At 35.8% G+C, this 15,180-nt stretch overlaps 1 protein-coding gene across 1 annotated transcript in view; it reads right to left on the bottom strand.

Moving 5' to 3' along the window:
• Positions 1-15,180, bottom strand: part of ATRX (ATRX chromatin remodeler) — a 281,996-nt gene that overhangs the window by 97,276 nt on the left and 169,540 nt on the right.

Genomic DNA, 15,180 nt, shown 5'->3' with positions numbered 1-15,180 from the left:
TATAAATAAACTTCGCTCCATGCAGATCATCCTTTACTGACTCTCGCCAACCATGCTCACTCAAAAAAATTACTTCTAGGGCAGTGACAGTAGCTCACACCTGTGATCACAGCACTTTGGGAGGCCGAGGCAGGAGGACCGCTTGAGGCCAGGAGTTCAAGACAGGCCTGGACAACACAGCGAGACTCCGTCTCTACCAAGAAAAAAAAACCCAAAAACATTAGCCAGGTATGATGGCACACAACTATAGCCCTAGATACCCTATATATTTGGGAGGCTGAAGTGGGATAATCACTTGAGCCCAGGAGTTTGAGGTTACAATGAGCTATGATTGCACCACTGCACTCCAGCCTGGGTGACAGAGCAAACCTTGTCTCCTTTAAAAAAAAAAAAAAAAAAAAAAAAAAACAAAAAAAAACAGACCTTCCAAAAATTATGCTTTTGATGTACATAAAATGTAAATATTAGCTTTGCTCTATCCAGAATAATTTCAACAGAATTATCATTTTCCTACAAAACATAAAGAAAATGAATGCACATTTCATTAATATAATAATATTATCAAGAAGGTAACATGCAAAAGAACAAAACTGATCAAAAGGAAAAAACAGCATTTAAGCAATAACATATTTTCCTATTCACGGTTTTAATCAATGTAAGTTGTTTAAATAATTAGCAAATTTTGCCTCCATGAGTGAATGATAGAAAATTTAGTAGTGATATGAAACACTAATAATGCATAAAAACCTGCCGATTATTATTTTGCCTGATAGAGGTATTTCTATTGTGTAACAGAAATCACTGCTATGAAAATGAGGTATATAATTTCTTGGCATACAGCTGTTGACAATATTCACTTATAATTCTTTTTATTTCTGTCAGGTCGGTAGTGATACTCTTTTATTCCTTACTTTAGGTCATTTTTCTTTCTGTTTTTTTTTTTTTTCTTTTTTGATACAGGGTCTTACACTGTCACCCAGGCTAGAGTGAAGTGGTGCAATCACAGCTTACTGCAACCTCGAACTCCTGCGGGCTCAAGCCATCTGCCTGCCTTAGCCTCCCAAAAGCTGGTACTACATGTGCATGCCACTAGGTTTGGCTAATTTTTTTTTTTATTTTATTTTTTGTAGAGACAGGGTCTCGCTTTGTTGACCAGGCTGTTCTTAAACTCCTAGCTTTAAAGGATTGTTCTACCTTGGCCTCCCAACGGGGTTAACAGGCATGATTCACTGTAGCCAGCCCTTATTTTAGCTGTGCCTTTTTTTTTTTCCATTACTTTGTAAGTGAAGGAAGGTTTGTCCATTATGTTAATCTTTTCAAAGAACCTACTTTTGGTTTCAATGATTTTCCCTACTGTTTTTCTGTTACCATATTTCTTTATTATTTCCTCCCTCCTGCTTGTTTTCGGTTTAATTTGCTCTTATTTTACTTTCTCAAAGAAGGTTGGATTATAAATTTGAGATCCTTCTTCTTTTTTAATACAGGTATTTACCACCATACATTTCTCTCTAAGTATTACTTAAGTTATATCCCATATTCTAGAACCCTGTGTTTTTGTTTTCATTAACCTCTAAGCATTTTTCAATTTCCCTTGTGATTTCTTCTTTGGTCCATTGGTTACTTAGGTATATGTTGTTTAATTTACATGTATTTGTAAATTTTTAAACTTTCCTTCAGTTATTGGTTTCTAATTTCATTTGAATGTGGTTAAAGAAAATACTTTAGTAATAAAAGGAAAATTTTAATGATAAATGCCTACATTAAAAAAAAAATCTCAAATAAGGAATCTATCTTTACACCTCTAGAAGCTAGAAAAAGAGTAAGCTAAACCCAAAGCTTGCAGAAGGAAGGAAATAATTATCAAAGCATTAGTAAATCAAATAATAGATGATATAGAGAAAAAATCTGGTTTTTTGAAAAAAAAAATAAGGCAAGCCAACAAACCCTTAGCCTATTAAGAAAAAAGTGAGAGGACTCAAATAAATAAAATAGACATGAACACATTACAATCCAATGCCTCAGAAATAAAGAAGGATCATAAAGAACTAGTATGAAAAATTATATACCAAGAAGTTGAATAATCTACAGGAAATAAATTCCTACAAACATACAATATATCAACACTGAATAAGAAAGAAACAGCCTCAACAGACCAATCACAAATAAAGAGACTGAGGCTACTGGGGCTCTTATTTGGTTCCATAAGACTTTTAGGATTTTTTTTTCTAATTATATAAAAAATGACATTGGTATTTTGATAGAAATAGGTTTGAATCTGTAGAATGCTTTGGGTAGTATGGTCATTTTAATAATATTAATTCTCTTTTTTTTTTTTCCCTAGACGGAGTTTCGCTCTTGTTGCCCAGGATGGAGTACAGGGGCACGATCTCGGCTCACTGCAACCTCAGCCTCACGGCTTCAAGCCATTCTCCTGCCTCAGGCTACCGATGGGACTACACGTGCCTGCCACCATGCTCGGCTTATTATTTTTGTGTGTGTGTATTTTTAGTAGAGATGGGGTTTTGCCACGTTGGCCAGGCTGGTCTCGAACTCCTGGCCTCAAGTGATCTGCCTGCCTCACCCTCCCAAAGTGCTGGGATTACAGGCGTGAGCCACCATGCCTGGCCAATAATATTAATTCTTGAACAAAGCCGAAGGTATCACATTACTTGACTTCAAATTACCCTACAAGGCTACAGTAAACAAAACAGCATGGTACTGGCACAAAAATAGACACAAAGATCAATGGAACAGAGTACAGAACACAGAAATAGAGACACACACTGACAGTCAACTGACCTTTGACAAAGTCAACGAAAACATATACTCAGGAAAGGACACTCTTTTCAATAAATGGTTCTAAGAAAATTGGATTCCCACATGCAGAAGAATGAAACTGCACCATTATCTCTAACCACATGCAAAAATCAACACAAGATAGATTAAAGACTTAAATGTAAGAGCTGAAACAATAAAAATATTAGAAGTAAACCTAGAGAAATTCATTCTGGACATTGCTCTAGGCAAATAATTCATCACTAAGACCTCAAAAGCAAAGCCACAAAAACAAAAATACACAAATGGGACTTAAATAAAAAGCTTCCGTACAGCAAAGCAAATAACTAACAGAGTGAACAGACAATCTGCAGAATGGGAGGAAATATTTCCAAACTATACACCCAACAGGGGACTGATATCTAGAATTTACAAGGAACTCAAACAACAACAAAAAACAAAACAAATAATTCCATTAAAAAGTGGGTAAAAGTCATAAATAGACATTTTTCAAAAGAAGATATAACAAATGGCCAACAAGCATATGAAAAAATTCTCAACATCACTAAACGTCGGAAAAATGCAAATCAAAACCACAATGACATATCTTCCCCAGTTAGAATGGCTATTATTTAAAAGTCAAAAAATAAATGCTGGCAAAGATGGGGAGGAAAGAGAATATGTTTACACTATTGGTGGGAATGTAAATTAGCACAAACTCCATGAAAAACAGTATGGAGATTACTCAAAGAACTAAAAATAGAACTAACATTTGATCCAGCAATCCCACTACTAGGTATCTACCAAGAGAAAAAGAGATCATTATATCAAAAAGATTTAAAAAAAAGATGCCTGCATTTATATGTTTATTGTAGCACTATTCACAATAGCAAAGCTATGGAATCAACCTAAGTGTCTATCAAAAGATCAATAAAGAACACGTAGTATATATACACAGTGGAATACTATTTGGCCATAAAAAAGAACAAAAGTATGTCTTCTGCAGTAACAAGGATGGAACTGGAGGCCATTATCTTAAGTGAAACAACTGAGACACAGAAAGATAAGTAGTGTCATGTTCTCCCTTATAAATGGGGCTAAATAATCTGAACACATGGATGTAGAGTGTGTAATGATACACAATGGAGACTTGGAAGGGTGGGGGAAAAGGAGAAGAGTGAATGAGAAACTACTTAATGGGGAGAATGTACATTATTCTGTGGGTACACTAAAAGCCCTGACTTCACCACTACATAATATATCCATGTAACAAAATTACACATGTACCCCATAAATTTATACCAACAAAATTAAGATGGCTCATGCCTGTAATCCCAACACTTTGGGAGGTCCAGGCAGGTGGATCACACGGTGTCAGGAGTTCGAGAACAGCCTGGCCAACATGGCAAAACCCCGTCTCTACTAAAAATACAAAAAATTAGCCAAGCATGGTGGTGGGCACCTGTAATCCCAGCTACTTGGGAGGTTGAGGCAGGAGAACTGCTTGAACCTGGGAGGCGGAGGCTACAGCAAGCTGAGATCACGCCACTGCACTCCAGCCTGGGAGAGAGAGCAATACTCTGTCTCAAATAAAATAGAATAAAATAATTAAATTAAAAATAAAATTAAGAAAAAAGAAATAAGTAGTAATAAAAAAAACCTGCCAACAAAAAAGAGCCCAGAACCAGATAGCTTCAAAACTAAATTCTACCAAACATTCAAAAAACAATGAATACCAATTCTTAAACTCTTCCAGAAAACAGAATTACAGGAAATACTTCCAAACTCTTTTTGAGAGGTAAGCATCACCCTGATACCAAAGGCAGACAAGGACACCGAAAGAAAAGAAAACTATAGGCCAATATCACTGATGAACATAGATATTAAAACGCTCAATAAAATACTAACTAACCCAATTCAACAACACATCAAAAAGTTTATACGCCAGGCCCAAGTGGGATTTATTCCTGGGATGTAAGGTTGTTTTAACACATGCAAAGGAGCCAATGTGATACAACACGTTAACAAAATAAAAGATGAAAACGACATAATCATCTCAATAGATGCAGAAAAAGCATTTGGCAAAGTTCAAAATCCTTTCATGATAAAACCTCTCAACAAAATAGTTACACAAGGCTGGGCACAGTGGCTCATGTCTGTAATATCAGCATTTTGGGAGGTCGAGGTGGGTGGATCACGAGGTCAGGAGTTCAAGACCAGCCTGGCCAAGACGGTGAAACTCTATCTCTACTAAAAAAACAAAAAACTTAGCCAGCTATGGTGGCAGGTGCCTGTAATCCCAGCCACTCGGGAGGCTGAGGCAGAAAACCGCTTGAACTCCAGAGGTGGAGGTTGCAGTGAGCCGAGATCACACCACTGCACTCCAGCCTGGGCAACAGAGCGAGACTCGTCTCAAAAAAAAAAAAAAAAGAAAAAGAAAAAAGAAAAAAATAGTTACAGAAGGAAATTTCCTCGACATAATAAAGGCCATTTATGAAACCCCACAGGTCATATCACACTCCATGGGGAAAAATTAAAAGCTTTACCTCTAAGATCAGGAACAAGATAAGGATGCCCACCCTCTCATCATTTCTCTTTAACACAGTACTGGAAGTACTATCAAAAGCAATTAGACAAGAAAAACAAATAAAAGGCATCCAAATCAGAAATAAAGAATTAAAATCATCCTAGTTTGCAGAGGACATGATCCTATATAGAGAAATCCCTAAGGACTCCACTAAAAAACTGTTAGAACTAATAAGTTCAGTAACATTGGAGGCTACGAAATCAACATACAAGACTCAGTTTCATTTCTTTACACGAAAATAATCAGAAAAAGAAATCAAGAAAACAATGCCATTTATAGTAGTATGAAAACAAACAATATGCTTAGGAATAAATTTAACCAATGAAGTGAAAGATCTGTACACTGAAAACTGAAAAACACTGATGAAAGAAATTGAACACAAATAGTTTACGTTATCTGTATTAGCCAAATTAATACTGTTAGAATGTACATACTACCCAAAGTGACATGCAGATTCAACACAATCCCCATCAAAATTCCAAAGAAATTCACCTTGAAAAAAAGAAAAAGCAATCCTAAAATGTATATGGAACCACAAAACACCCCGAATAGTGAATACAATTGTGACAAAGAAAATCAAAGGTGGAGGCATTTCCTGGTTTCAAATTATATTACAAAGCAAAGTAATTAAAACATTATGGTCGTCAGGTGCGGTGGCTCATGCCTGTAATCCCAGCACTTTGGCAGGCCAAGGCGCGTGGATGGGTTGAGGTCAGGAGTTCGAGACCAGCCTGGCCAACATGGTGAAACCCTGTCTCTATCAAAAATACAAAAATTAGCACTCCAGCCTGAATGACATAGCAAGACTCAGTCTCAAAATAATAATAATAATAGGGGCCAGGCGTAGTGGCTCACGTCTGTAATCCCACCACTTTGGGAGGCTGAGGTGGGCTGATGACCTGAGGTCCTGAGTTTGAGACCAGCCTGGCCAACATGGCGAAACCCCATCTCTACTAAAAACACAAAAATTAGCTGGGCATCGTGGAGTGTGCCTGTAATCCCAGCTACTTGGGAGGCTGAGGCAGGAGAATAGCTTGAGCCTGGGAGGCAGAGGTTGCAGTGAGTAGATACTGCACCATTGCACTCCATCCTGGGCTACAGAAGGAGACTGTGTCTAAATAATAATAATAATAACAACAACAAGAACAATAACATTGAATACAAAAGGACTAGATTCTCCAATCAAAAAACACAGACTGGCCAAATGGATGTAAAAACAACAGCCATTGGTCAGTTGCCTACCAAGAAATACACTTCTCCTATAGAAACACACATATACTAAAGTAAAGGGATGAAAAAAAATATTCCATGCCAATGGAAATCGAAAAAGAGCCTATAAAAAAGTCACTATACCTAGACAAAATAGATTTCAAGATAAAAACTGTAAGAAGAGACAAAAAAGGTCACTATATACTAATAAAGAGGTATGTTCAGCAAGAGGATATAATTATTTTATTTATTTATTTAAAGATGGAGTCTCCCCTGTCGCCCAGGCTGCAGTGCAGTGGCGGGATCTTGGCTTACTGAAACCTCTGCCTCCCAGATTCAAGCGATTCTCCTGCCTCAGCCTCCAGAGTAGCTGCGATTACAGGGGCCCACCACCAACCCCGGTTAATTTTTGTATTTTTAGTAGAGACAGGGTTTTACCATGTTGGCCAGGCTACTCTCAAACTTCTGACCCAAAATGATCTGCCCACCTCGGTCTCCCGAAGTGCTGGGATTACAGGCATGAGACACCATGCCCGGCCAGGATATAATAATTTTAAATATATATGCACCCAACACTGGAGCAGCCAGATATACAAAGGAAACATTATTAGATTGAGAGAGAGAGATAGGCCCCCAGTACAGTAATAGCTGGAGACTTCAACACCACAGTTTCAGTGTTGGACAGATAATCCAGACAGAAAATCAACAAAGAAATATCAGACTTAATCTGCACTACAGACCAAATACACAAAATAGATATTTAAAGAATATTTCATTTAATGGCTGTATTATACATACTCTTCTCTCCAGCACATGGATCATTCTCAAGGAGACACCGTATATTAAGCCAAAAAAAGTATTTAAAATTCCAACAAATTGAAATCACATCAAGTATCTTCTCTGACCACAATGAATTAAAACTAGAAATCAGTAACAAGAGAAATTTTTGATATTCTGAACACGTGAAAAGTAAACAATATACTCTTGAATAACCAGTGGGTTAGTGAAGAAATTGAAAAAGAAATTAAAAATTTCTTGAAACAAATAATAATAGAAACGCAACATACCAAAAACCTATGGGATACAGCGAAATCAGTACTCAGAGGGAAGTTTATAGCTGTAAGTACCAACATCAAAGAAAGTAGAAAAACTTTGAATAAACAACCTAACGATGCATCTTAAGGAAGTAAAAGCAAGAGAAGAAAAGTAGAAAAGATCAATGAAACAAACACTTGGTTTTTTGAAAAGATAAAGTCCACAAACCTTTAGCCAGACTTCTTAAGAAAAAAAAGAGAGAATACCCAAATAAATGAAATCAGAGATGGAAAAGGAGACATTAAAACTGATACCACAGAAATTTAAATGACCATTAGAGGCTACTATGACCAACTATATGCCAATAAATTGGAAAACCTAGAAGAAATGGACAAATTCCTAGACACATGCAATCTACTAAGATTGAACCAGGAAGAAATCCAAAACCCGAACAGACCAATAACAACTAATGAGATCAAAGTAATAATAAAAAGTCTCCAAAGCAAAGAAAACCTAGAGACCCCAATTTACCTAAATAATTTTCATTTTAGGTTCACGGGTACATGTGCGGGTAAATTTACCCCAATTTATGTGCACGTGTACCCCTGAACCTAAAATGAAAATGTAAAATAAAACAAACATATTATGGCATGTAAAGCCCCAACCCCACCCCCCAAAGAAAAATTAAAAAATGAAAAGCCAGGTACCTAATACCTTCACTGCTGAATTTTACCAAACATTCCAAGAAGTACTAATTCCAATCCTCCTCAAACTATTCTGAAAAATAGAGAAGGAATACTTCCAAATTCTTTCTGAGACCAGTATTACAACGATACCGAAACCAGACAAAGACACATCAAAAAAGGAAAACTACAGGCCAATATTCCTGATGATCATTCACACAAAAATCCTCAACAAAATACTAGCAAAACAAATTGAACAACACATTAAAAAGGTCATTCATCATGACCAAGTGGGATCTATCCTAGGGATGCAATGATGGCTCAGTTTATGGATATCAGCCGAGTGCGATGGCTCATACCTGTAGTCCCAGCACTTTGGGAGGTCGAGGTGGGAGGATCCCTTGAGCCCAGGAGTTCAAGACGAGCCTGGGCAACATAAAGAGACTTCACCTCTACAAACAAACAAGCCAGAAAAACACATACATACATACATACATACACACACACATATAAATATACACACACACACACAGAAAATCAATGTGATACATCATATCAACAAAACGAAGGATAAAAACCATAACCTCAACTCTACAAAAAAAAAAAAACATACATACATACATACACACATACACACATAAATATATACACACACACACACATGGAAATCAATCAATGTGATACGTCATATCAACAAAATGAAGGATAAAAACCATATAATTATTTCAATTCATGTTGGAAACGCATGTGATAATATTCATCATCCCTTCATAATAAAAAGCCCTAAAAACCTGGGTATCAGAGGAACATACTTCAACATATTAAAACTATATACGACAGACCCACAGCTACTATCATACTGAATGGGAAAAAAACTGAAAGTCTTTGCTCTAAGACCTTGAACACTACAAGGATGCCCACTTTCACTACTGTTGTTCAACATCATACTGGAAGTCCTACTAAGAGTAATCAAAGAAGATAAAGAAACAAAGCGCATACAAATGGAAAAGGAAGAAGTCAAATTATCCTTATTTGCAGATGACATGACCTTATATTTGGAAAAAGAAAAAACAAACAAACTAAAGACTCCACCAAAAAAACTATTCAAACTGATCAATAATTTCAGTTAAGTGGCAAGTAACAAAATCAATATACAAAAATCATTGGCATTTCTATATGCCAACAATGAACAATTTGAAGAAATCAAGAAAATAATCTTATTTACAATAGCTACAAATAAAATAAAATATTCAGAAATTAACTGAATTAAAGAAGTGAGGCAGGGCACAGTGGCTCATGCCTGTAATTCCAGCACTTTGGGAGACCAATGCGAGTGGATCACTTGAAGCCAGGAATTCAAGACCAGCCTGGCCAACATGGCAAAACTCTGCCTCTACTAAAAATACAAAAATTAGAGGAGTGTGGTGATGCACACCTTTAATCCCAGCTACTCAGGAGGCTGAGGCACAAGAATCACTAAAACCAGGAGGCAGAGGTTGCAGTGAGCCAAGATCGCACCACTGCACCCCAGTCTGGGTGACAGAATGAGACTCTGTCTCAAAAAAAAAAAAAAAAGAAAGAAGAAGAAAGAAGAAAGAAGAAGAAGGAGGTGGAGGAGGAGGAGGAGGAGAGGAAGAAGAAGAGGAAGAGGAGGAGGAGGAGGAGGAGAAGAAGAAGAAGAAGAAGTAGTAGTAGTAGTAGTAGTAGTAGTAGTAGTAGTAGTAGTAAAAGAACTCTACAATGAAAAATATAAAACATCGGTGGAAGAAATGGAAGAGGACACCAAAAAAATGGAAAGACATTCCATGTTCATGGATCAAAAGAATCAATATTGTTAAAATGTCCACACCACCCAAAGCAATCTTCAGATTCAAAGCAATCCCTGTGAAATAAATACCAATGATATTCTTCACAGACATTGAAAAAACTATCCTGAAATTTATAAGGAACCATTAAAGACCCAGAATAGTGAAAGCCATCCTGAGCTAAATGAACAAAACTGGAGGAATCACATTACATAACTTCAAAGTACACTACAGAACTACTGTAATCAAAACAGCATGGTACTAGCATAAAAAAGACACATAGGCCAATGAAACAGAATAGTAAACCCAGAAACAAGTTCACACACTTACAGTGAATGCATACTCTACACAGGTGCCATGGACATGCATTGGGGAAAGGATAGTCTCTTCAGTAAATGGTGCTGGGAAAACTGGATGTACGTATGCAGAAGAATGAATCTGGACACCTATCTATTGTCATATTCAAATGGATTAAAAAGTTAAATCTAATACCTCAAACTATGAAATTACTAAGAGAAACCATTGGTGAAACTCTACAGGACACTGGATTGGGCAAAGATTTCTTGAGTAATACCTCAAAAGCAGAAGCAACCAACGCAAAAAAAATGGACAAATGGGATCATATCAAGTTAAAAAGCTTCTGCACAGGAAAGAATACAATCCAACAAAGTGAAGAGACAACCCACAGGATGGGAGAAAATATCTGCAAACTACCCATCTGACAAGGGATTAATGACCACAATATATAAGGAGCTGAAACAAGTCAAATGGGAAAAAAAAAAACTCTAATAATCTAATTTAAAAATTGGCAAAAGATCTGAGTAGACATTTCTCAAAAGAAGACATGCAAATGGCAAATAGGTATAAGAAAAGGTAATAAGAAAAGGTACTCAACATCACTGGTCATCTGAGAAATGCTAATCAAAACTACAATAAGATATCATCTCACCCATTAAAGTGGCTTTTATCCAAAAGACAAATGCTGGCGAGGAGGTGGAGAGAAGGGAACCCACATACACTGCTGGTGGCAATGTAAATTAGTACAACCATTATGGAGAAAAGTTTGGAGGTTCCTCAAAAAAGCAAAAATAGAGCTATCATATGACACAGCAATCCTACAGCTGGGTATATACTCAGAAGAAAGAAAATCAGTATATTGAAGAGATACTGGCACTCCTATGTTTGTTGCAGCACTGTTTACAACAGCCAAGATTTGGAAGCAACCCAAAGTTTATCAACAGATGAATGAATAAAGAAAATGTGGTAGATGTACACAATGGGGTACTATGCAGCCATAAAAGAGAATGAGATCCTGTGATTTGAAACCACATGAAACAGCAAGAAAGACAAATTTCACATATTCTCACTTATTTTGGGGAGCTAAGATTTTTTTTTTTTTTTTTTTTTTTTTTTGAGGCAGCTCTGTCACAAAGGCTGGAATGTAGTGGCATGATCACAGCTCACTGCAACCTCTGCCTCCCAGATTCAAGCGATTCTCCTGCTTCAGCCTCCTGAGTAGCCAGGATTATAGGCACATGCCACCACAACTTTTGCATTTTTTTGTATAGACAGGGTTTCACCATGTTGGCTAGGCTGGTCTCGAACTCCTGCCCTTAAGCCATCCACCTGCCCTGGCCTCCCAAAGTGCTGGGATAACAGGCCTGGGATTACAGGTGGGAGTCACCATACCCAGCCAGGAGCTAATATTTAAAACAACTGAACTCACAGAGATAGAAAATAGAACAACAGTTAATAGAGGCTGAGAAGGGCAGTAGGGCAGGGGAAAAGGAGAGATGGTTATTAGGTACAAAAATATAGTTAGGTAGAATGAATAAGAGCTAGTATTTTATAGAACAGGGTGACTACAGGCAACAATAATTTATTGTACACTTTAAAATAAATAAAATATAAATTACTTATTTGTAACACATTAAGGATGAATGCTTGAGATGGATACCTCATTTACCCTGATGTGATTATTATGCATTGTATGGCTGCATTAAAATATCTCATGTACCCCATAAATGTATACACCTACTATGTACCCAAAAAACTTAAAACAATAATTTTTTTCTCTATATAATATCATGTCACTTGCAAATTGAAATAGTTTTACCCCTTCCATGACACTGTGGAATACTTTTAGTTTTCTGGTGTAATTGTCCTGGCCAGAACCTCTAGAAAATGTTAAATATAAGAGGCAAAAGTGACATCTTTGTTTTGTTCCTGACCTTAGGAGAAAGTCATTGAGTTTTACATTTCAATTAAATTCCTCTTAATAGCATAAGACACACATCCAAAGACAAAAACTACTTAGCTGGAAGATATGTCAGAATATACTAACTTAATGCAGCAGAGTTAAAATGATCAGGAATATGGAAAAGATCTTAAGAGACATGGTTGATGGAGTAAGAAGAGCTGATAAATGTCATATCAAAACAGAGAGAAAGGGATAGAGCCAAATTTGAAGAGGTAATTTAATACATAATACACATTATAGACACAATTCTACCAATTTGAAAATATTAGAGTGAACACTAAAAAGTATTTTGTGGCATTATCTTTTTGATCACTTTGCTATGCATTTTCATACACATCCTTTTTATTTCACAGAAATGGGTACGATTTCATCTTTATTACATAATATACTTATTCTATATATTCCTAATTATTAACACACAATATTCCATGTTATAATATTTAATGTATCTTCCTGCATGGTATTAGATTATGGTGATATACCATAATATAAACTATCCCCAAAAGTTGAGGATTTGAGTTAATTTCCAATTTTCTGTTATTATAAATAATGCCACAACAGGTAACAGTTCACTTTAGGTCACAAGCTGGATAACATAATTCCAGCCATTAAAAAAAATATATATATATATATATACACACACACACAGTATATAAACACAATGTATATGTATTGTGTGTTTATGTAGTGTGTGTTTATGACATTTAAGTGTCACACATACATTTTAAAAACTGGAAAGCAAGATATCAAATATTAAATAAGTAGCGGTTCCAAATTCTAGTTTATGAGATTATAGGTAGTTTTTAATTGTATCAGTGCCTTTCAGTATTTCATATATATTTCACAATGAACACACATTGCTATTTCTGCAGCCAGAAAACTAAGCTTTGAAACAAACCCTGAGATTAACATCCTTTACTATAAATCTCTGCATACATTTCTGACCATTTCCTTTGGAAAAAAGCATACAATTGAAATTAATTTTGAGGTCCCTTTCCAAATTACTGTCCAATTTATGCTACCATCAAGAGAGCTCATTTCTCTGTAGCCTCAACAACACTTAGTATCATTTTATCTTTGCCAGTTTAGGAGTGTTCTGCGTTTAATGGTGATTCTGACAGTACAACCACATTTGGAAATTACTATTATACATTATTTTCGCAGCTTGAAGTGCACTATTCCAATGTTAGTCATAATATTTTTAAACACTAAATTTAACTTAATATTTTTTAAAACTTATTGAAATAGCTAGATGAGGCCAAGCATGGTGGCTCACACCTGTAATCCCAGCACTTTGGGAGGCTGAGATGGGATATCACTTGAGCCCAGTAGTTCAAGATGAGCCTGGGCAACATACAAGATCCCATCTCTCTATATAAAAAATGTTTAAATAAATATTTTTAATTAAAATAAATAAAATTTTAAAAAATAGCTAGAAGAGAGAATTTTGAATGTTCTCACCACAAAGCAATGACAATTAAAAGAAATAAAATTTTAAAAAATAGCTAGAAGAGAGAATTTTGAATGTTCTCACCACAAAGCAATGACAAGTGTTTGAAGTGACAGATACACTAAATTACCCTAATTTTATCATTACACAATGTATACATGTATCAAAATATTACTCTGGGCCTATTAATATGTACAATTAATGTGTCAATTAAAAACAAAATGAAACTTTAAAGTATTTTTCTGATTATGAAAGTTTTACATATATGTATATTTCTTGGATTTTGTGATTTTGCAGAAATGTATATAACAAGTAAAATACAAAAGAATTAATATTTCTACCACTTAGAGAAAATCACCAAAGTTAACACTTCAGTGTCATTTCTCCACGTTCCCCTTGTCTAGTTCACTCATCTCAGGTCTCAGCTCACCCCTTACCAAAGAAAAAAATTTGGAGCAATGGTTCTTAAGCTGATGGTCCATCAGAATCACCTGTAGGGCTCATAAAAATGCAGATGCATGGGCCCTACTCCAGACCTTTTGAATCAATCTCTAAAGAGTGGCACTTGGGTCCATGTATTTTTAGAGACAAAAGCATATTACTGTGCTCCATTTGGGAGTACTTCTTAAATTATGGTAAAATATACATTTAAAAAATTTACTGTTTTAAATGAGAACACATGGACACAGGGAGGGGCACATCACACACTGGGGCCTATCGGGGGGTTGGGAGCAGGAGAGGAAGACCATTAGGACAAATACCTAACGCATGTGGGGCTGAAAATGACAGCTTGATAGGTGCAGCAAACCACCATGGCACATGGATACTTATGTAACAAACCTGCACGTTCTGCACAGGTATCCCAGAACTTAAAGTAAAATAAAAATAAAATAAAATAAAAAATTTACTATTTAACCAGTTTTTAAGTACACAATTCAGTGGCATTAAGTATAATCACAATGTTGTACAAAAATCAGCACTCTTTCCTCAACAAATTTTATTTTTAAATTAATTTAACCTGTCAGTTATCAAAAAAATTTTTTTACAGTTACTTACCTATTTTTATGTAAAATGAGTATTTGCATATTACAGTTGTGTTTTATTTGAGAAATTTTATTTTTTATTTTTTTTCCAGTACTTTATTTTTTATTTTTTATTTTTTTTTTAAATTTATTTATTATTATTATACTTTAAGTTCTAGGGTACATGTGCATAATGTGCAGGTTTGTTACATATGTATACTTGTGCCATGTTGCTGTGCTGCACCCATCAACTCGTCAGCACCCATCAACTCGTCATTTACATCAGGTATAACTCCCAATGCAATCCCTCCCCCCTCCCCCCTCCCCATGATAGGCCCCGGTGTGTGATGTTCC

Source organism: Papio anubis, chromosome X, assembly GCF_008728515.1.
Source record: "Papio anubis isolate 15944 chromosome X, Panubis1.0, whole genome shotgun sequence".
Lineage (NCBI taxonomy): Eukaryota > Metazoa > Chordata > Mammalia > Primates > Cercopithecidae > Papio > Papio anubis.
The sequence above is the reverse complement of the archived record's forward strand: the minus strand, read 5'-3'. Positions and strand labels throughout refer to the sequence as shown.